The sequence below is a fragment of the Myxocyprinus asiaticus genome, chromosome 15 (assembly GCF_019703515.2).
Source record: "Myxocyprinus asiaticus isolate MX2 ecotype Aquarium Trade chromosome 15, UBuf_Myxa_2, whole genome shotgun sequence".
NCBI lineage: Eukaryota > Metazoa > Chordata > Actinopteri > Cypriniformes > Catostomidae > Myxocyprinus > Myxocyprinus asiaticus.
Genome location: NC_059358.1, coordinates 41,566,104 through 41,589,438, shown reverse-complemented (window position 1 = coordinate 41,589,438; position 23,335 = coordinate 41,566,104). Strand labels below are relative to the sequence as shown.

Below are 23,335 nucleotides of genomic sequence, written 5' to 3'. Positions count from 1 at the left end.
ACATAAAAAGCTGATTTGTAAATGTCAGCTCCTTTTGTTGTGCCCAGGAAGTTAATGAATCTTTTAAAAGCAGCTCCTTCAAACAGCCCTTGTGAGCAGCCTAATAAAATGTTTATTGCTTTACAAGGCTGATTGGATTTTCTTCATATTGTTACAACATGTGAGAGGAGTCTACTCTGCTTGGTCACTGCAGCGTGCGCACGCACACACACACACAACTGGGATATGCAGATCATTCCAACACTGGATTTCATGAAACAAAAAATAAATAAATAAAAATAAAATTACATACAAATATCCTTTGGCAAGTACTCTCACTAGCACACGTGGCGACAGACCCTTTGGGGGCAAAAACAATAGATTCTACCCCAGATTCCAGTCTTGAATTCCCATTAAGAGAAAAATTATTATAGAAATCAATGAAAAAAGCTGCTATGAAATAAGCAGTGCATCCTGCAGAATAAGGCGATGAAAACAGAGCACTGCTTGTAATGTACCTCAATACAGCATTAAACTGGAGGGTGAGTGTGATGTCATCAGTGTTTGTTCCAGGTAGGGGTGGCGATTGGGCCTTGAGACGATCTCTCACACCAGTATCAGCTCTGGGTTATTAACAGCCTTGTAATGGAGTATCAGGTCTTGAATTGCTCTTTCTTCAATCTGCAGCAATGAGAAGAAGAACAAGTGTAAAGCTGAATGAAAAATAAGGATGTCCAAGATGAGGAAAAGGAGACATTTTTGAAAAATCAAATTTAAAACGCACGTGCCAAGTTCTTAGAAATAATCTTTGTATTTATGATGGTTTAAAACTAACATTTTGATAAGCATGTATACCAGTTTCAACAAAAGATTTTATTTAATGGCTGTGGTGTAAGACCTAACATGTTTTCCTTACACCTTGAATACATGCAAGTGTACACATTTCAAAAACATTCCAACTACAAATATGAAGAACTTTTGAATATCAATGTTTTCTTGTGGTTATACCCTTTGACATGAGCCTGTACTAACCTTGCCGTATCAAAGAAAGGTCATCTTTTCTGATATTTTTTAAAAGCTTATTGACCTTGACACACAGTCAAGAGGGTCTACAGAGGTCCTCTCTCTGATATCATTTCCTGTTTTATGGTTTTCTTGTCTTTCAAATATGAATATTTTAACACAAAAGTGTGAACGTGCAAAAACATGTTTTGAATTTAAGAGGCACTTCAAACTTGAATTGCTCAGATAGTAGGATCTGCATTAATAGACATGCATTGAGAAACATTTCAGAATTTGTTTTGAGCAGTAACAGTCGTGCTTCAATTCTGATATTGTGATGAACATGTATTATCGTATTGCAAGGTACTGGCAATACCCAACCCAAATGTCTCATACACCGATCAGCCACAACATTAAAACCACCTGCCTAATATGGTGTAGGTCCCCCTCATGCCGCCAAAACAGCGCCAACCCGCATCTCTGAATAGCATGTACAGAGCGGTTATCTGAGTTACCATAGACTTTGTCAGTTCAAACTCTGGCCATTCTCTTTTGAACTCTCTCATCAACAAGGCACTTCCATCCACAGAACTGCCGCTCACTGGATGTTTTTTGCTTTTGGCACCATTCTGAGTAAATTCTAGAGACTGTTGTGTGTGAAAATCCCAAAAGATCAGCAGTTATAGAAATACTCAAACCAGCCTGCCTGGCACCAACAATCATGCCACGCTCCAAATCACTGAGATCAAATTTTTTCCCCATTCTGATGGTTGATGTGAATATGACGCGTATCTGCATGATTTTATGCACTGCACTTCTGGCACATGATTTGCTGATTAGATAATCGCATGGATGATTGTTGGTGCCAGATGGGCTGGTTTGAGTATTTCTGTAACTGCTGATCTCCTGGGATTTTCACACACAACAATCTCTAGAATTTACTCCGAATGGTGCCAAGACTGGTTCGAACTGACAAAGTCTACGGTAACTCAGATAACTGCTCTGTACAATTGTGGTGAGAAGAATATCATCTCAGAATGCTATTCTGAGATGCGGGTTGGCGCTGTTTTGGCAGCATGAGGGGGACCTACACAATATTAGGCAATTTTAATATTAGGTTTTAATGTTATGGCTGATCGGTGTGTAACAGAACTCTGTTACCTGTATAAGTGCAAGTGGTTTCTCACGGCTGCGGATAAGTGCAGCTTCCTGTTTCCTCTCCTCCTCCACTATGGAAGCCAATGTGTCAGTAGAGGTGGAGGAAGGGCTGCCCACTGCTCTCAACACCCAAGAGCTGACGGGGGAAACACAAGAAAGAACAGACACAGTCAATGCTTGCAAGTGCACATGTTGAGTAACTGTGGTGTCATCAGAACATTGCTCTGTTTGTTTGAGCATCGAGACCAGCCCGACAACAACATTGTCTCAACCAGCGGTGCAAGTTTGGGGCAGGACTATCTGTTTGTGCAACCAATGAACGATGGGGGGAGTTTTCAGGAAACCTGTTTGAAAACAATAATTATTTGTGCAATTCTGTGTGGTGATGCAAAATATTCTTGACACAATCAGTCTATACCTGAAATCAGTGACACACGGCAAGTTCGTCTGGCCTGTCCAACCTGCTACTTCCTCTCAACATGCACTCGTAAATACACATGATGTCGAGCACCAGGGACGAGAGTGTTTGTGACATAAAGTTTGCCCTTATCAATAGAGATTACAATCACAGACGGGCAGTGGAGCGCTGTGGGTAAATATTCAGAGCTCTGCTTCATCACGGCAGTCATAAACACCAGCCCCAACAGGCAGAGACAGAGAGAGACAAAGACAGAGAGAGAGAGAGAGAGAGAGAGAGAGAGAGAGAGAGAGAGAGAGAGAGAGAGAGAGAGAGAGAGAGAGAGAGTCATTAGCCACAGATACATCTGCAGGCTCAGGTCAGATCAGTAATAACACATCTCGGATAAGGAAACTTCCTGCAGAACATTCTAGAAGAAATCCTGAAGAACCGAAAAAAACAAGAAAATCCACAAACCCAAAGAGTTGTTTGCATCACATATAGAGATGCACTCTCAAATATCCCACATTTTTTCCCAATGAATTTCCATGATTTGTTTTTTAAGTCGCTCGTAATTACTGAAAAATATTTTATTGAGATTTCACTCACAAAGAGCAACTTCTAACTGATTTAGCACTTAAGAGCTGAGTGTAACTAGGAAAAATTATATTCACTATAGAAATTTCCCTGACTTTTCCAGGCCTGGAACTCACAATTTTCAAATTTCCTGATATTTCCAGGTTTTCTATGACATGGGAACCCTGAGTATCAGTATAAGTGTAAAGCAGTCAGTCTCAACGAGTAGGTCTGGTGGAAATCAAGTAATTATAATATTTACATGGCAGAAAAATAATACATCTAAGGCCATGTCCACATTAATCAGTTTTCGTTCAAAAAATACATTTTCAGTTTCCTCACGTCATTGTTTTCTGAAGTATGCAGTAAAAGAGAGCATTCAAAATGCTCCATTTTCGTAAGAAAACGCCATTGTAGTGTGGATGAGAGGTGTAAACCTAGCGAAATTAATGGGTTTTAATAGAGCTGTCGATTTAACGCATTAACTATATGAAAAATAAAATATTAAAATAATTAATCATACCTGTATGTAAATTCTGTGATAATTTACATTACCACTGGAATAATTCAAGCTTGATGTACCAACATGACGCAGTAGGGGGCAGTCAGCGCAACTCCAGCTGTTCAGGCAACATTCCTCGTCAAACCAATGAGCAGTAGGCAGCTCCGGCTTTCACAAACACGCGTTTGTGCTCAGTGACAGCTGAACATAGCACAACAGAATGCAGGGATCTTGAGACAAGTTTTCGAAGTTTAAAACTACGTTTAACTTGACTTGTCATCCTAAAAATACAGCATCTATGACCAAAAGCATCTGTCTGACACAAGAGTACATAGACCAACAATTTAAATTAGAGCAGAGGGATGTAGACCAATAACAGGAATATGTTTAAGGATATGGAAATAAAAAACTATATTTTGACTTGTAAAACCTCAAAAAGAGTATTGTCTAAATGCATACTTGTCTGTTGCCACAATATATGTACAGTATATGATATAATGTATCAGAATTACAGTATAATATTTATTATATATTATATTCATAATTATTTAAATTATTATAGTGTAAATTACCTTTATTTGGGGGCCTTTTTCTGTAAATATTGATATGCGATTAATTCAATTTATTAATCGGCACAAAATTTATTCGATAGCCCTATTTTTCAAATTAAAATGTATTAGTGTGCACAAGGTCTAAATATACAGTATGTCACCAGAGAAAAACAGGGATGAAATGACCAAACTCTTCATTGCATGTCTGACACCTGCTGTGGCTTCAACAGTCCACCCTGATGGTCAAATAAGACTATTCACTCATCTGTCATGTAAGATAGAAGAATTACAGTGCCACCTAGTGAAAAACACAACTGAATGATAATTAGAATAACAACTACTCTCACACATTCTAATAATTTAAGAGACATTTTTTAAATGTTTATAAGTAGTAGTGGTGAACAAATATAGAATTTTCAAAGGCTGATGCCTATTCAAGTATAAAAGATATTTGCATGTGAAGTGAATACAATTTGAGCTTTTATGAATGTCATTAAAACGAGTGTAAATAATAGTTAGCATACATGTTTAAATTCAGAATTCAAATTTACTCTTGAAAATGAAAATGGTTAAAGGGATAGTTCACCTAAAAATAAAAGTTCTCTCATCTCTTTACTCACCCTCATGCCATCCCAGATGTGTATGACTTTCTTCTGATCTGCTGAACACAAATAAAGATTTTTAGAGGAATATCTCAGCTCTGTAAGTCCATACAATGCAAGTGAATGGTGATCAGAACTTTGAAGCTCTAAAAAGCACATAAAGGCAGCTGAAAAGTCATTCATAAGACTCCAGTGGTTAAATCCATGTGTTCAGAAGCAATCCAGTCGGTTTTGGATGAGAACAGACCAAAATGTAACTCTTTTTCTACTATAGATCTAGACATCAGCAGTCTCCTTGGTGATCATGATTTCAAGCTCGATTACACTTCCTATTGCCATCTAGTGCTCTGCATATATGTCAAGCACTAGGAAGTGTAATCGAGCTTGAAATCATGATCATGATCATGGATTACTTTTCCGCTGCATTTATGTGCTCTTTGGAGCTTCAAAGTTTTGGCCACTATTTACTTGCCTTGTATGGACCTACAGAGCTGAAATATTCTTCTAAAAATCATAATTTGTGTTCTGCAGAAGAAAGAAAGGAATACACATCTGGGATGGCATGAGGGTGAGTAAATGATGAGAGAATTTTCATTTTTGGGTGAACTATTCCTTTAAAGACTGACTAATGTCCAATGAACAATATTAGCATGCTAAAAGTAGCACACTCCTGTTTGAAACAATTATCATTGTATAATGCCTAATGTTAATGATGTGTTCCTCACCCTGCTGGTTTGTCCGGGTTGCTAGTCTTGGCACATTTAAAGGTCACTCTTTTGGCACATACAGCATGGTCGGTCCTGCAGCAGTCACTGGACTCCAGCTGGTCACTGGAGAAACTTGAGTGTGTTACCCACGCTGTTCCTCCTCTTCTAGAAGATCCTGTAAGGAACAGGAAGAGGGCGAGGACTGACCTGCAGTCGACCTGACAAAATGATAGAAAATTCAGGAGAGTATTATAACCAATTAAATGAAAAACAATGGTTGGGCAAATGTGATCAGCCAATCACTGTTTACAAATGAGGCCGTGTTAATGGCCCTGCCAACAACATCTGACATGTTTGATAGTATTGTTCAGTTGATAGGATGAACTCTTGTGGTCATGGCACTGACAAGCCATGTTCCTGCTCGGATCTGATCCAAATGAAATGCTGACTGTTATCCATGGAGACTGCGTTACCAAATCATTTTATGTGGTTCTCTTACACTCAAACGACTAATAAAACCCAAAAAGGCGAGCTGGAACTGTGCGTTTATTTAAATCTTTTATCTAAATTTGAATCTTAAGCTTTGCATGAGAACATGTTCTATGGTCTCTGCTGTCCACTTGTGATCAGATCACTTGAGACGTTAACACAGATGTAAAGAGGACCAGAATGAAATAAGAACACAAAGTGATCAGGACGTCAGATTCTCACCAGGTTTTCACAGGTTTGACTGGAGTAACAGACGGGGGTGATTTAGCAGATGTGTTCTCTGTGCTGCTCTCTCTGGAGGCCAGAGATGCCATCATCTCCCTCTGCTTCTGAGACAGCTTTCCAGAGATGACCACCACTTTATTGCTGCCGCCCGATCTGTCATTTATAAATGCAAAAAAACAAAAACAAAAACAGAATGAATGCAAAAATGGAACAAATGTTTCTGAAGAGGAGACTGTGTTTATTACCAGGACTGGCTGATATAATAAATATTCATTATATATTTGCAACGATTTTAGAGCAGACTTAAAATTAAGCAACATTGTGAATATTGCGTTGATTTTAATGTGATTTTCCTGGGCATTTTTAGTCTAAAGTTTCCTAAAGACTGTGTCAAAAGACTAATTTCGCGATCCTTCCTTGACTAGCGACTTGCGAGTATGAAAGCGTTAAAGGAATGTTCCGTGTTCAATACAAATTCAACTTTTTCCTTTTTTTTAAATAATGAGGGACAAGTCAAAGTTATTAAAATAACTTTGACTTGTCCCTCATTTTTATATATAAAAAAAGGTTATAAAAAAGTTGCATTTAAAAAAAAGCACAAAAAAGGGGGAAAAAAAGGTTCATTTAAAAAATGCAAAAATAATCAAAGTTACAGTAAGAGACTTAAAATCAATGTTTCAAAAGTACAACCGCTAGACGTAAACATTATACGTGTTAACGATTTTGGTGTGATAAAATCGTTTACCAACCTTTTCCGTTTAAAGATATAACCCATATTACAACTTCCTTGTCATGATGACAACTGGCCACATTCACTTCCATTGTAAGTGCCTTACTGTAAGCACGTGTTTTGCTTTTTTAATAAACGAGGGACGAGTCAAACATTTTTTTGTGGTAATCAACATTATGCCACAAATGCTGATGATTGAGCTTAACTTGTATTGAACCCGGATTATTCCTTTAAGATTGAAATGTTTTAATCATGGAAAATATTGTGATTTTTTTAGCTATATCACTTTTTAGTCTGTCTCAGTGTGACATGACAATGGACTTTTTTTCTTCCACATTATCTAAGTGGTCTACCATAATAGAAAACTTACGAGCTGGGACTTTTAGATGTGGTGTCCTGGTACAATGAGTTAGCCTCCATCTCCATGATGGCCCTGAGGTCCAGGACTGGAGCTGGTCTGGAGAGAAGAACATCCATTCAGGATTACACTGACATGAATTAAGAATATCTACAGCATCTCCAAGTGAACCAGTATTAGAGCTGCTTGCAGTGACAGAGCATTCAATTCGCCTTGCTCTTACTGTAGGGATGGGTTCAGGGGTGGAATCTTGAGTTGGCATGGGGCCATTCTTCAAAACAGGGGTCCCAGGTGGATTCTTCAATCCTATTGGTCCACCCCTCTCCTCCTGGAAACAGCAATTAGACCAGGGGTGTCAAACTCATTTTGGGTTGTGGGCCTGATTGGACCAAGTGACATTGCTTGGGGGCTGAAGTTTATATTTATAAATTACAGTGGCATGCAAAAGTTTGGGCACCCCTGGTCAAACTTTCTGTTGCTGTGAATAGTTAAGTGAGTAGAAGATGAACTGATCTCCAAAAGGCATAAAGTTAAAGATGAAACATTCTTTTCAACATTTTAAGCAATATTAATGTATTATTTTTATTTTGTACAATTTTAGAGTGAAAAAAAGAAAAGGAGCACCATGCTTTGAGCTCTCAGATAACTTTTACCAAGGTCTCAGACCTTAATTTGCTTGTTAGGGCTATGGCTTGTTCACAATCATCATTTGGAAAGGCCAGGTGATGCAAATTTCAAAGCTTTACAAATACTCTGACTCCTCAAACCTTGTCCCAACAAGCAGCTGCCTAGCACTCTGAAAATTTAAATAATTGATGCACACAAAGCTGGAGAAGGCTATAAGAAGATAGCAAAGTGTTTTCAGGTAGCCATTTCCTCAGTTCATAATGTAATTAAGAAATGGCAGTTAAAAGGAATGGTGGAGTTCAAGTTGAGGTCTGGAAGACCAAGAAAACTTTCAGAGAGAACTCCTCGTAGGATTGCTATAAAGGCAAATCAAAACCCCTGTTTGACTGCAAAAGATCTTAAGGAAGATTTAGCAGACTCTGGAATAGTGGTGCACTGTGACACCTGCACAAATATGACCTTCATGGAAGAGTCATGAGAAGAAAACATTTCCTGCATCCTCACCACAAATTTCAGCATCAGAAGTTTGCAAATGAACATCTAAACAAGCCTGATGCATTTTGGAAACAAGTCCTGCAGACTGATGAAGTTAAAATATAACTTTATGGCTGCAATGAGCAAAGGTATGTTTGGAGAAAAAAGGGTGCAGATTTTCATGAAAAGAACACCTCTCCAACTGTTAAGCACAGGGGTGGATCGATCATGCTTTGGGCTTGTGTTGATGCCAGTGACACAGGGGAACATTTCACTGGTAGAGGAAAGAATGGATTAAATTAAATACCAGCAAATTCTGGAAGCCAACATCACACCATCTGTAAAAAAGCTGAAGATGAAAAGAGGATTGCTTCTACAACAGGATAATGATTCTAAACACACCTCAAAATCCACAATGTATTACCTCAAGAGGCGCAAGCTGAAGGTTTTGCCATGGCCCTCACAGTCCCCTGACCTAAACATCATCGAAAATCTGTGGATAGACCTCAAAAGAGCAGTGCATGCAAGACGGCCGAAGAATCTCACAGAACTAGAAGCTTTTGCAAGGAAGAATGGGCAAAAATACCCCAAAACAAAAACTGAAAGACACTTAGCTGGCTACAAAAAGCTTTTACAGGCTGTGATACTTGCCAGGGGGTGTTACTAAGTACTGACCATGCAGGGTGCCCAAACTTTTGCTTCAGGCCCTTTTCCTTTTTTGTTATTTTGAAACTGTAAAAGATGAATATAAAAAAGTAAAATTGCTTAAAATATTAAAGAAATGTGTCATCTTTAACTTTAAGCCTTTTGGAAATCAGGTCGTCTTTTGCTCGCTTAGGTATTCACAGCAACAGAAATTTCAATCAGAGGTGCCCAAACTTTTGCATGCCACTGTATATATACTGTGTGTGTGTGTGTGTGTGTGTGTGTGTGTATATATGTATATATATATATATATATATATATATACAGCTCTGGAAAAATTAACTATTAATTTACTATTTATAGGTATGTGTTTGAGTAAAATTGACATTTTTGTTTTATTCTATAAAGTACTGGCAACATTTCTCCCAAATTCCAAATAAAAATATTGTCATTTACAGCATTTATTTGCAGAAAATGACAACTGGTCAAAATAACAAAAAAGATGCAGTGTTTTCAGACCTCCAATAATGCAAAGTTCATATTCATTTTTAAACAACACAATACTAATGTTTTAACTTAGGAAGAGTTCAGAAATTGATATTTGGTGGAATAACCCTGATTTTCAATCTCAGCTTTAATGCGTCTTGGCATGCTGTCTATCAGTCTTTCACATTGCTGTTGAGTGACTTTATGCCACTCCTGGCATAAGAATTCAAACAGCTTGGCTTTGTTTGATGGCTTGTGGCCATCCATCTTCCTCTTGGGGAACATTCCAGAGGTTTTCAATGAAATTCAATGGGAGCATTGTCCTGCTGGAAAAATGAATTCTCAGAGTTGGGGAATATTGTCAGAGCAGAAGGAAGCACATTTTCTTCCAGGATAACCTTGTACGTGGCTTGATTCACGCATCCTTCACAAAGATGAATCTGCCCGATTCCAGCCTTGCTGAAGCACCCCCATATCATCACCCATCCTCCACCAAATTTCACAGTGTGTGAGTGACACTGTGGCTTGAAGCCCTCTCCAGGTCTCCATCTAAACATTAGACGACCAGGTGGAGGATCGGTGAAATCCAGCAGGACAATGCTCCATGCCACACAGCCAGGTCAATCAAGGTGTGGATTGAGGACCACCGGAACAAGACCCTGTCATGGCCAGCCCAATCTCCAAACCTGAACCCCATTGAAAACCTCTGGAATGTGATCAAGAGGAAGATGGATGGCCACAAGCCATCAAACAAAGCCGAGCTGCTTGAATTTTTGCGCCAGGAGTGGCATAAAGTCACCCAACAGCAATGTGAAAGACTGGTAGAGAACATGCCAAGATGCATGAAAGCTGTGATGGGAAATCAGGGTTATTCCACCAAATATCAATTTCTGAACTCTTCCTAAAATATTAGTATTGTGTTGTTTAAAAATGAATATGAACTTTGCATTATTGGAGGTCTGAAAACACTGCATCTTTTTTGTTATTTTGGCCAGTTGTCATTTTCTGCAAAAAAATGCTCTAAATGACAATATTTTTATTTGGAATTTGGGAGAAATGTTGCCATTATCTTATAGAATAAAACAAAAATGTTCATTTTACTCAAAAACATACCTATAAATAGTAAATCCAGAGAAACTGATAATTTTGCAGTGGTCTCTTAACTTTTTTCCATATCTGTACATTCCATATATGTTTAAATAACTTTTAAAATTATGTATTAAAATGATTAATTATCTTTAAAAAAAAATGTATCATATATTATCATATTTGATCAACTTTGTACACAAAACATTGACATAACTGCGAGCAACTTACAGAAAATCACATTCATTCAGCCCCTCCGTGTAATTCAGTAAGTTCATTCACTGAAGGATTTGTCAAACTGATTCAAAACGAGAACTCCTGAGCTGGTGAATCACTGTTTTAAAAGTACCAGCTCATAAGAGTCATTTATTCATGAATCTGACTAAACCAGTCACTTTGTTTGTTGTTGAGTACAGCCAGTGAACACAATAGAAAGGCTCTCTGTTTTAGTGTTATTTCACGGTGCATTCTTTTTTATGTCACCACATTCAATTCAGACTGCAATCTCATAACTTGGGTAAAATATAATTTCTTTAGTGACGCTGGTAGTTCAGCGGTGGAGCAAAGTAAAATAGAAAGATGCTGTTTTCATAGTTAACACTGGGATTAAAAAGATACAAACTGTTTTTGCCCACCAGCCACAGTGGCTGTAAAAGCCCAATTTCACCAGCCACTTTGATTTTTTCCCCAGCTCCTTTGGTTATTCATAAAGATATATAAAATACCACCTCTGATGCTGTAGTGAATTTTGATGGCACACATGATAATTCATTAATGTCTGCATGTCATTTGCTTTGTATGGTAATGTATTCAAACAGCGACAGCCACAAATGTTTGGAATTAAGCAATGTTGCATCCACAATGCATGTAAATGTGAACTGCTCCGTGGAAATCAAGCGAACTAAACTTAGAGCACCTCCTAAGTGGTCTGAAATCATTTGCAGCATTCTCATTGACAACACTGTTCTTGCAGTTGCAAACTACTGTATATTCAGATGACTGAAACAGCAGAAACAGTGAGCACTCAGCATGCATGTGTTCTATGAGAAGTGCGGCGCTTATGGGCGGCGGAGCACCTCTGAATACACAGCGAATCAATGGCTATATTCTTTCGTCTGTTCTTCAAAATATAATCAAGTGTGTTTCTTCAAATGCGTGTCTTTGTGTCTAACAGCATTTCTTGTCACGTCACTCCAAGATTTGTATAAGTCACCTGCCAAAGAAATAACCCACCACTGCGCATATCATATTCACATGTGGCTAATTTTACTCTGAACAAAAAGGAAAAACACAGAATTTACTAATTTCAGTTTACATCACAAATACACACAATTAGTTGAAGGGAATCAAGCAATAACATTTACAAGAAAAAGAGAGAACCACTTGCTCTTTTGCTGGAGCTTTAGCCTCATTAAACCATCTGAAACCGAACATAAACGCCAAGAAACTGACACCTGCTTAAAATGAATAATAGTTCAATGGCACAGAAACAATGCAACAGTTATTACATCTAATATATATCCTTGGACCTGTCCATGTTGTCATTATTTCTGTGAGAGAAACTTCACAGTGGGAATGTGTGGCCATGGAACTTGTGTCACCCTCAGACATGTGTGGCGTTCACTGACACACGTGACTCTGCGAGCACTGAATGTCCCACGTAATTAATAGAAATTCCTCTGATCATGCAAACTATAACATAGCTACATGCAACACCACAAATGTAAATGTTTATCTGTTCTGCTGTTGCTAATAAAATAATAGTATGAATACATCTTACCCAAGTTACAGGCTAAATCAACGTGAATGTATTCAAACATTACTTATTTATTTTTTCCGCAAATCATCCTGCGGGCTGGAGATGACTCCTTGATGGGCTGGATCCGGCCCACGGGCCATACGTTTGACACCCCTGAATTAGACAAAGGAAAAGCTCTCCCATTTACTCACCCTCTTGAGATTTGACTGCTGCAGTGGAGGAAAATTTTCAGCAAATAAGTTTAATTGTTGGTCCATTCCTCACACAAAGCTACTGTGTGGCTGACTTGGAATATAGCAAGACAGATGGATGACGACTATTAATGATGCTTTTTTTTTTTTTAAAAAAACAACCTTGGTACCGATCCACTTTTATTATATAAATAAGATCAGTGTGAACTAGAAGTCTGCTACCCACCCACGGCTAGGTGTGCATTAAATGATTTTAATGCATGACATGGAGGCAAAGAACCTCTGGGAAGTGCATTCAAATCGTTTAATGCACACCTAGCCATGGGTTATTCCATGGTCACTTGCCAGCATTGATTAGTTACAGCTGTCATAGATTTTTACAGTACAACTTTTGACTGGAAGATTAACAATAACGGTTAACTTTATCTCCAGATCTAGAGTTCTACCCGTTCTACAGAGAGATAAAGTAGTGCGATAATATCAGTTTTTTGAGACCAAACACTCTTTAAAAACTGTGAATTTAAATACACAATCCAGAAATAATAATAGCCACATAATGTAGAAGAACATGTAATATTTAATTCCTATCATTGTCATTTTCACATTGAGGAAAAAGCTGATGTGACAGTTGTAAAAGTAGCACTTACTGTACATGTTGAGGAGAAAATCATCCAAAATGCTCAAAACCCGCAGACTTTACCTCTGAGACATCCATATGATATCCATTAATGCAGCACAATTGATTGAATTAAGAATGAAATCGCGATGTGGCCTTGCACAATTTCAAAACAGCAAAAGGCTGAGGTTATAAAACAAATCTCCTTCAGAGCTTCAGTAAGCTATGTGTGATCGTGGGGCGCCACAGGCGCATTACTATAGAACGGTGATTAAAACTGACTGGAACTACCTGTGCATTAAGTGGTTTTAACGCATGCATTCCATCCAGTCAGAATTGTGTATTCAAACAGACCATGGTATAATGAATGTGGATGGTGATTTATACTGAAAAGTAGACAAAAAGACGAAAAAAGCACCAAAGTATAATAAAATTAGCCAAAAAGACTTCTGTACTATTCATTCATTCTTCTGAACCCATATGATAGCTTTGTGTGAGGAACAGACTAAAACTTAAGTTGTTATTCACTGACAATATCCCCCTCTGCTTTTCAAATGTCATTTGCAGACTTGTTTTTCAAACTTCCTGCATGAGAACTAATGGAGAAACCTGAAGAGGAGCATCTAAAAGGTACCATTTTTTAACCCAACACAAGTACAAATGAGATTTGATAGCTGCGGTGAAGAGGAAGTTTATCAGTGAATAACAGCTTAAATTTTAGTTTCACACACAAAGCCATCGTATGACTTCAGTAGAATTCTGATACTGAACTGATACTTCAACTGTGCTTTTAAATTGGTTTTCTGTTCTAATTGGAGCTTGACAATATTAAACACCGACCACTTTTGCTGCGTGGAAAACAGAAGCTTAACATTTTGCCTGATGTCTCTTTTTTTTTTCATGGAGAGAAAAAACACACTAGTTGGATATTGTATTGTGAGTCGGAATGACATGAGGGAAAGTAAATGATGAGAAAAGTGTCATTTTAGGGTGAACAATTCTTTTAAGCTGAAACCTCCTTCCAAATGCATGTTTCTGTGTTTCATATGTTCAGTGGGGCAGAAGTCACACCTGGAGTGATCGGGTTCAGAGCTGCTCTTACAGTCCACTGCAGAGTCCCACTGTCTGTCCTTGTAAGTGCTGAGATCAGGAGCAGTGGAGTATGGTGTGATGAGACATCTCTGCATGGCTAGGGTCTGTCAGGAGTTTGATGTCAGAAGTAGCTTTAATAAACCAGAGGAGTGTTGATTTCAACTCGCCATTCTCCTGTAAGCAGCAGTTAACTCCAGTAGAACATCATCACTCAGGATCTCCAATGCTCTGATACACACACGCACACGCACACACAGAGAAAGACAGATGGAATTTGAATTGGAAAGAAAAGGAAGGAAGCTACTGGATAACAAATCAAAGAAATTCACCACAGTCACACAACAGAGGAATTTCCTTAGTCCAGGACAAGTTTTACCACACTGAATTGTCTTTGGTTGCTTGAGATGAATAACAATAAATACACATTTTTATGGAAAAATGATTAAAAGAAACTTCTGACAACATGATAAACAAGGTCCTAATTAATGTGTACTTTTTAACTTAACTAATAAAAATACTGATTTATCTGCTCTGCATAATTTTTCATAGTTTTCAATCAGTGTTAATGTTTACACATGTTTTTGTTTTAATCACAGTTTTAGTGTTGTGACGAAACTGCCCTTTAAATTCAGTCAATATTTCATCATGTTATTCTCATAAGTTTTTGTCAGGTTTACTTTGACTAATATATTGAAGTATTAGCTACTTTTCAAGTTACTGTATTCTGAACTCTTCAAGCTTTAGAGATGGTATTATAAGTGTGGCAATGGGCACAAGAAAAATAAATTTTGGCACCTAGATCGGTACCGGCTGATCACAGGGTCAAAATATCAGTGATTATATCGGCCTTAATTTTTCGTCTAGAATATATGGTCTTGATCTTACTTGGACTCCAGCAGGGTGGCCATGCTGAAGACAGTGAACTGCAGGCAGGACAGTTTGAGCTCCTCGGCATTGTACACGGTGGCAAACTCCAGTAATTCTGCTGTGTTCTTCAATGTCACTGCACAGAACACAGCATTCTGAACAACATCCATCCACTAAACACTCCTACTGGAGCATTAAATAAATAGCTTGGCTTTTTGAGATTATTGATTGGCCACCACCAGTATGTTACACACAAACTCCACATTCACACACTCTGGTATAGAGAGATTGAGAGATTACACCGAATTTGGGTTTTGTTGTAATAAGTGGAAATGAATGAAATGTTACCAAATTGTTTGATATTTATATTTTTGTTGTACAGCATTTATGCAACCTCTGTGCCACATAAAGTCTGTGTAAGAATTGTATTTGTGATGTCATATTTGTGCTTTTGAAATCTAAAATGTTCTCATCATTTGGCAACAGATGCAGAAGAATAGCATTTCTTTTGCTAAATGAAAAAAGAACAGCATTTCTTACTCCCAATTTTTTTGTCCTCAAAAGTACTAAAATAATAATAATAATAATAATAATAATAATAATAATCTGTAACACTTTATAATAACTACACAGTATTAAGTATTTGTAAAGCATTAGTTTATAGTTAATTGATCATTTATAAATTATTGTTCCAACACTATTAACACATTAATAGGCTACATACAAATAGTACGTTACTTTTAAATATTTACTGTAGCAAAAAGCATTTTATGTTTAAAAAGTTCATATATAAGCAGTTTGATACTGGTACTTACTTAACAACTTACTAAGTTGGCCACTGCCATGACATAACCATGTTAACTTTTCAGAGTAATGGGTAATAATTAATAAATGTTTAATTACGCATAGTTCTCACTTTATTCTCACCCGAAATACTTATTACGCATTAATTGCTTTAATAGTAAGTGTTCCTAAAACAGTTATTAACACATTAGTAAGTTAGTAACACATTAATTAAACATTAATATATGTCCAGTTCATTGCATTTGTAAACGTATAAATCATTTCTTTATTAAATATGTATTTATGTCCTCTTAATGTTCTCACAATCACTTCTTTAGCACTGGTTTGAATCAACTAAAATATATTATTTAGGTATGGTTAACAAGTTGAAACTTGGATGAAAACCATTATCAAACTGGTTATATGTGAACTTATTAAATAATAATTAACAATTTGCTACAGTAAATATAAATGAATAACATACTAGGTGTACAATAACATACTAGGAGAAAAATGATTTATAAATACTGAATAAACTAAAAACGAATGCTTTACAAATACTTTATAAAGTGTTACCAACTAATCTAATAAAGAGTTAAGGAACCAGAATTGTTAAATTTGCTGAGATTCCCATCCTGACACAGGATTATGGAATCCACAGAGGAAATAACAGTAATGCATCAATGATTATATAATATGGGGAGAAACCTTTGACAGTCTGGGACTCATCGGTATAGACATACTCCAGAATAACCTGCAGGATCTCAGAGGGGGTGGGCATGTCTAGTGCAGTGCAGCTGGTGGCCTGAAGGGGGAAGAAGAGATCTACACATGTATCATACATCAAAATAACACAGCCAGTATAACACAGATATTATTATGCTTGATGCAAACATGACAATATGAAAATTCACACTGAATGTGCGGACCCCTTTATCTCCATACAATTGAAATGAGCAAGGAAGGATTACCCGGTACAATCGTATGACTTCAGAAAACTTGTGCTGTCAGAAGTATTTATTATATTATTACAGTTTTTTGGGGGGGTTTTTTGCATTTTGGAGCTTAAAGCCAGTCGCACACCAGACGAGAAGTGCCGTTAGGACAAGGCACAGGAATCACACACAGTACGCATTGATGCGGTACATGTGGCAGTCCAAAGATGTGAATCTAGTCAACATGCACACAAAAGTTACGAAGGTTCTTGTACTTCTTCAAGAATGATCAAAGTGACAATGATGAGTTTGCAGGTTAGTGTATGAAACTGTTGTAACTGCGCAAACTGAACGATTAGAAGTTGAGCTCCATGGTGCTGCAGAATTATGAGCAGCCTCTGGAGTCGTTGCTGAGCGACGTGACAGATGCGAACAGCAGTGTGCATACCTTCATTGAAAATAAGTATTTTGAATTTTAGAATATGCCATGTCATCCGCCAGATTGGTGTGCGGACCCTTAACAGCCCAGTCCCTACCAGCTTTCATTGTATGGAAAAGAGCAGCTTAGACATTCTGCTTAATATTTTCTTTTGTGTTCCACTGTAGAAAGTCATGGGTCTGGAAGAACATGAGGGCTAGGCCATGTTCACACTAATACTTTTTTGTTTGAAAACACATTAATTTTATTACGTTACCACCTCTCATTCGCACTGAAGCAGCGCTTTCCTCCACCAAAAAGTGTTTCAAATCACTCTCCATTACCGCATACTTTGGAAAACAATGACATTAGGGAATTGACAATGGAGCTCTCAAACAAAAACAGATTAGTGTGGCCTAAATAACAGAATGTCATTTTTTAGTGAAATATTCCTTTTAATGTCCATGAAAGGCTAGAAATCATAAATTATGCTGAGTTATCATAATTTAAGAAGAACAAGGCTGTGAGGGATAAACAAACAGCGCATTCAATATGACGTACTGTCTCACATCTTAAAACATGTCTAATTTCTCAAACCATATTTATCAGACTATTTTTTATCAGACTACTGAAAATCAATGAAAAGAGGTATTACATGTTTTTTGGCTGAACGATCAGATCCCAGGTACACAAAAGTACGACATATTGTACTTGTGTCACTTACGTCACGGCCTTGTTTTCGTTCGAGTCACATTAAAGTGTGAAACTTGGTGTGTTCATATGTTCTTTCACCCAGCCGAGAGCACACAACACATTTGTGACAGGGAAAGTCTTTGCCATCCTCTGACTGCAACGTGACATCATAGAGGTACAAGCTGATGACACAAAGAGCAGAGTTTAATTCACAGCCAATGTAATGTGTGCAAGACTAATGTTTCTCAAATGGATCGACACATACCATTTCTTCCGGTTGAATCGTGGCTTGTTGCCCGTCTTCTTCTGGACCACACTGATATTCCCATTCTCATACTTCACCCCATCAAGCCTAATCATACAGAATACACTTAAATCCAGCATTCAGCAACTCATATGCCTTGATCACTGACAGTGTGAACGGCTTGGTTTGCCGATCAAACAGTGTTGGGGAGTTACTAACTCAAAGTATTGATGCACCTAACTTAATTTTTTAGTAGCGCACCAGTAGTTCAGCTGTTTTCAAATAAATGCATCAGTTCAAGTTTATTGCTGTCACCCTATTTGAAATCCACATTTCTAAGTTTTTGTTTCAGAGATTAAACTGCTCTGATTAAAGAAATTAATTGCACTGATCTGATAATAATATTTTGAAAGAAATTCAATGAAGGATTAATCTGCTAATATCCTAATATTGAATGTGTTATTAAAACCGATAATCTTATCAATTTACACTAAATAATGAAAAAAAATTTACGCTGCTAAATGAGGAGGAAACATGTCATCACAGTCTGTGTAAAGGGTCCATTTAATTAAATCCCAGATATAGTGGGAATTTTACCTATACATGTGGGACTTTTAACTATAAACCAGCCCAAAATACACCGGCGACCGCTTGCGATAAATGTGTGGGATTCACAAATCATGAACCACTCTGAAACCGCTGGAAACACAGTATCACAAGCTCTCCACATATTTGCAGAATGTGCAACATGCGATTTTTTTAGTAGCGCAGTCATTTATTTAATTAAATGGTAACACTTTACAATAAGGTTCCATTCGTTAACATTAATAAATGCGTTAGGTATCATCAACAAACAATTTATTTTCAACAATCTATTTTTTTACTGCATTTTGTAATGTTTTTTAATGTTAGCTAAAAAAAAATACAACTGTTCATTGTTAGTTCATATTAGTTCATAGTGTATTAACTAATGTTAACAAATACAACTTTTGATTTTAAAAATGTACACTGGTGGCCAAAAGTTTGGAATAATGTACAGAAAACTAATTCAAAGAGTTCAATTTCAAAAAATCCTCCACGTGCAGCAATGACAGCTTTGCAGATCTTTGGCATTCTAGCTGTCAGTTTGTCCAGATACTCAGGTGACATTTGACCCCACACTTCCTGTAGCACTTGTCATAGATGTGGCCGTCTTGTCGGCACTTCTCACGCACCTTACAGTCTAGCTGATCCCACAAAAGCTCAATGGGGTTAAGATCCATAACACTCTTTTCCAATTATCTGTTGTCCAATGTCTGTGTTTCTTTGCCCACTCGAACCTTTTCTTTTTGTTTTTCTGTTTCAAAAGTGGCTTTTTCTTTACAATTCTTCCCATAAGGCCTGCACCCCTGAGTCTTCTCTTTACTGTTGTACATGAAACTGGTGTTGAGCGGGTAGAATTCAATGAAGCTGTCAGCTGAGGACATGTGAGGCGTCTATTTCTCAAACTAGAGACTCTGATGTACTTATCCTCTTGTTTAGTTGTACATCTGGCCTTCCACATCTCATTCTGTCATTGTTAGAGCCAGTTGTCCTTTGTCTTTGAAGACTGTAGTGTACACCTTTGTATGAAATCAATTTCAAGCATTGTATAGCCTTCATTCCTCAAAACAATGATTGACTGATGAGTTTCTAGAGAAAGCTGTTTCTTTTTTGCCTTTTTTGATCTAATATTGACCTTAAGACATGCCAGTCTATTGCATACTGTGGCAATTCAAAAACAAACACAAAGACAATGTTAAGCTTCATTTAAGGAACCAAATAGCTTTCAACTGTGTTTGATATAATGGCAAGTGATTTTCTAGTATCAGATTATCAATTTAGCATGATTACTCAAGGATAAGGTGTTGGAGTGATGGCTGCTGGAAATGGGGCCTGTCTAGATTTGATCAAAAATTTGATCAAAAACTTTTTTCAAATAGTGATGGTGCTGTTTTTTACATCAGTAATGTCCTGACTATACTTTGTGATCAGTTGAATGCCACTTTGGTGAAAAAAAGTACCAATTTCCTTCCAAAACAGCAAAATCTGTACATTAATCCAAACTTTTGGCCACCAGTGTATATGTTGAAATTAACATTAACTAAGATTAATAAATGCTGTCATGTAAATGTTTCCCGTGCCGTTACTGAATCTACAGCACCACGTCACAAGAACTTATGTTTCAGTTAATTTGTGAGCTTGCAGTCATTTGCAAAAGAATGACTCTTATGAGTAGGTTCTTTTTAATGAATCTGTAAAATAAAACTCACTAAATGAGTCCCAGATGAACTCATCAATCTAAAATGGTACACTCACTCACTGAATCAGTGAGAGCAGTTTCTGAATAAACATCTGACTCACTCACTGAACAGCAAGTCATTGCCAACTAAAAATTAACCAAGAACTGTTATTCTGTACAGGAACTGTTACGTTGTAAAGGTTTGTGAGACTTAATCAGCATAATTACTGTCTGGTTCACATGACAAAAAGAAAAATGTAGAACAGAATTTTGTTGTAATAAATGATACCTGAAAATGTTTTACCTAAAACAGTTTTGTTAAGTATTTTTGTTTATAAAAACATATTATAGTACATTGTATAGTATAGTATAATTTGGGCTTCTTTAAATGTACTAAGAATCCTTAATGGAATCATTATGGAAATGGAATCGTTCAATTCCTTATGATTCCCATCCCTAGACATGAGACATGATTTTGGTTTTGTCATGCACATGTGACCTTAGTAATAATTATCTGCACCTGGTTTTGGGATCGGCCTGCAATACCCCGAAATTCTGGCCCTTGGAATCCATGATGATGCTGACGGCTCGGTGGACGTAATGAAGCTTCTCCAAACGGATTCGTTCATAGACACCCCCGCCTTCTGAGTGACCGGACACCCCCAAGCCATCTAACAAAACAGAGCACTGATCATAAGGCTAGTTAAGATAATGTATCCATTGGTAATTGATGTAAAACATCATGAATTTTGGTAAAAAAAATAAATAAATAAAAAAAAAGCTAATTACTTTTAAGGTAAAGTGTATATTTTAAGTTATGTCCTTGGCTAACATTTCTTTAAAAAGTTTTTTCAAAATTTTTAAATGTCTTTTTGCTTTCACTAATTCATTTTAAATAGTCATGTGATGTGTCAAATTACATTTAATATGAGCAAATAAATCCTGCCAGCATAAAACTTGTAAAAGTATTAGCAACATGCTGTTTAAAATGGGTTCTACTTAAATGATGCTTGTGCCCAACATATTTAGTGTTACATATGACTTTTTCTGCACCATTTTTTGTCTACAGTTTTCTTGTACTGTCCCAGCCACTGTCCACTGAAGCCCTCTCCATCCTGAGTGACAAATATCATGCTGCTTTTCACAGGGCGATGTCTGACATGAACACCTGTCGTCCATACGCCCAGCGACACTATCTCACTGAAGTACCCGTAGAGCGCAAAAACCTGTAATAAAAAAAGAGAGAAAATAAAAAGGACAAAATAAGTTAATATAAACTTAATAATGTCTTCTCTCACTAATGAATGTCCTGCCACTTTATTGTAACTTGCAGACTTTGTGTTTTGTTTTTTCACAAGAAAATGTGAGGGGTATTTACTTGTGCAAACTTCACTGCCATTTAAGTGTTTTGTAGTGCATTGTCTTGTGGTTGCTAGGGTGTTCTGAGTGGTTGCTTACTGGCCCAAGTCAATATGATATTCTGGACCCTTGTGAATGTAAAAATCCCAAACCCAAAATATGAGTAATAGTGATGCCTGGCTAAGCAATCACCGCTAAATAAACCAATGAGTAATAATACAAAAACAAAAAATAAATCTCTGCATATATGCTAGGCAAATTAGATTGATAAAATTAAGAAGTTTTAATTACAGATAAACCATTTGTCTAAAATAAGCATTGCAGTTAAATTGTGAAAATGCAAAATCATTAAAAGGATTGTTCATCCAAGAATTAAAACTGTTATCAGGTTGTTCCAACCTTATTTCCAAATAAGGAGATGTTATGCAGAATGTTAACCTCAGTCACCATTGACTTCCATTGCATCTTTTTTTTTTTTTCCCAAATAATGAAAGTAAATGAAGACCAAGGCTAACACTGAAGTCAATGATGAGAGAATTTTTATTTTGGAGTGAAACCTCCCTTTAAATATTAATCGTATTTGGGAGACATTCCATGAACTGGGCTGGTCCAGCTGATCAGGGGTGTACTGGCCCACTAGCACGACCATCTGGGTAAAACAGACATAATAACCAGCTATCTGGACGTCACCATACACTTAATAAAAAAACATTATCATTAAAAATGAGACATTGTGAACAGTAAATGAGTAATCTAATTAGTTGTACAGCAATAACTGTTCTAGAGTAGTAGTCTTTTAATACTTTGAAACGTGCAGTCTCTGTACTGTGTGGTTTCAGCAACAAATTACTTACTTTTTTTTATCCAAGTTGTATTTCTCTGCTAGTACTACTAGAAGTGCTGCTTTTGACACCATAGATCAGGGCTCTTGTTTCTGATTGTGCATACTAGCTGACATCACTTCTGTAAGAACTCCTGTGACAAATTGCAATTTGCATAAATAAATTTGATTGAATAAGACGCGATCAAATATGCTTACCTAAAACGAACACGCTCTGGATCTGTGACCACTGAATGCTGTTTCAGGAGCTGCTGACAGTTGTTAAACTCACCACTGAATGCCGGTGCACACTGCAGATTTTTGCTCTGATGATCAGACTGCAAGGAGGGCCAGATAAAAATTATGGTGGGGTGGATTTGGCCTGTGGGCCGGCAATTTAATTGCCCTGCCATAGATCATAGCTTCTTTTAGACAATCATGTTTGCATTTGTGGTTTAGATCCTACCTGTCTGATTGCTACCACTTTGTGTAAATAAGCTATCCACCCTAACTATTGTAAAATATGGTGTTCCACAAGGCTCTGTCTTAGGCCCTTTGTTGTTTCGCCTTGTACATGCTCTCTTTAGTTGACATTATTAAGATATATTGCATTAGTTGTGATTGTTATGCTGACAACACACAGCTCTATATTTTCTCCAGACCAGAAAAATTTCACAATTTGTGGTTGGTGTTGGCATTTTGCA

The 23,335-nt window shown here is 37.1% G+C and overlaps 1 pseudogene; it reads right to left on the bottom strand.

Moving 5' to 3' along the window:
- Positions 1–536: 536 nt before the first annotated feature.
- LOC127452702 (inhibitor of Bruton tyrosine kinase-like) overlaps positions 537–23,335 on the bottom strand; it is a 42,336-nt pseudogene continuing 19,537 nt past the window's right edge.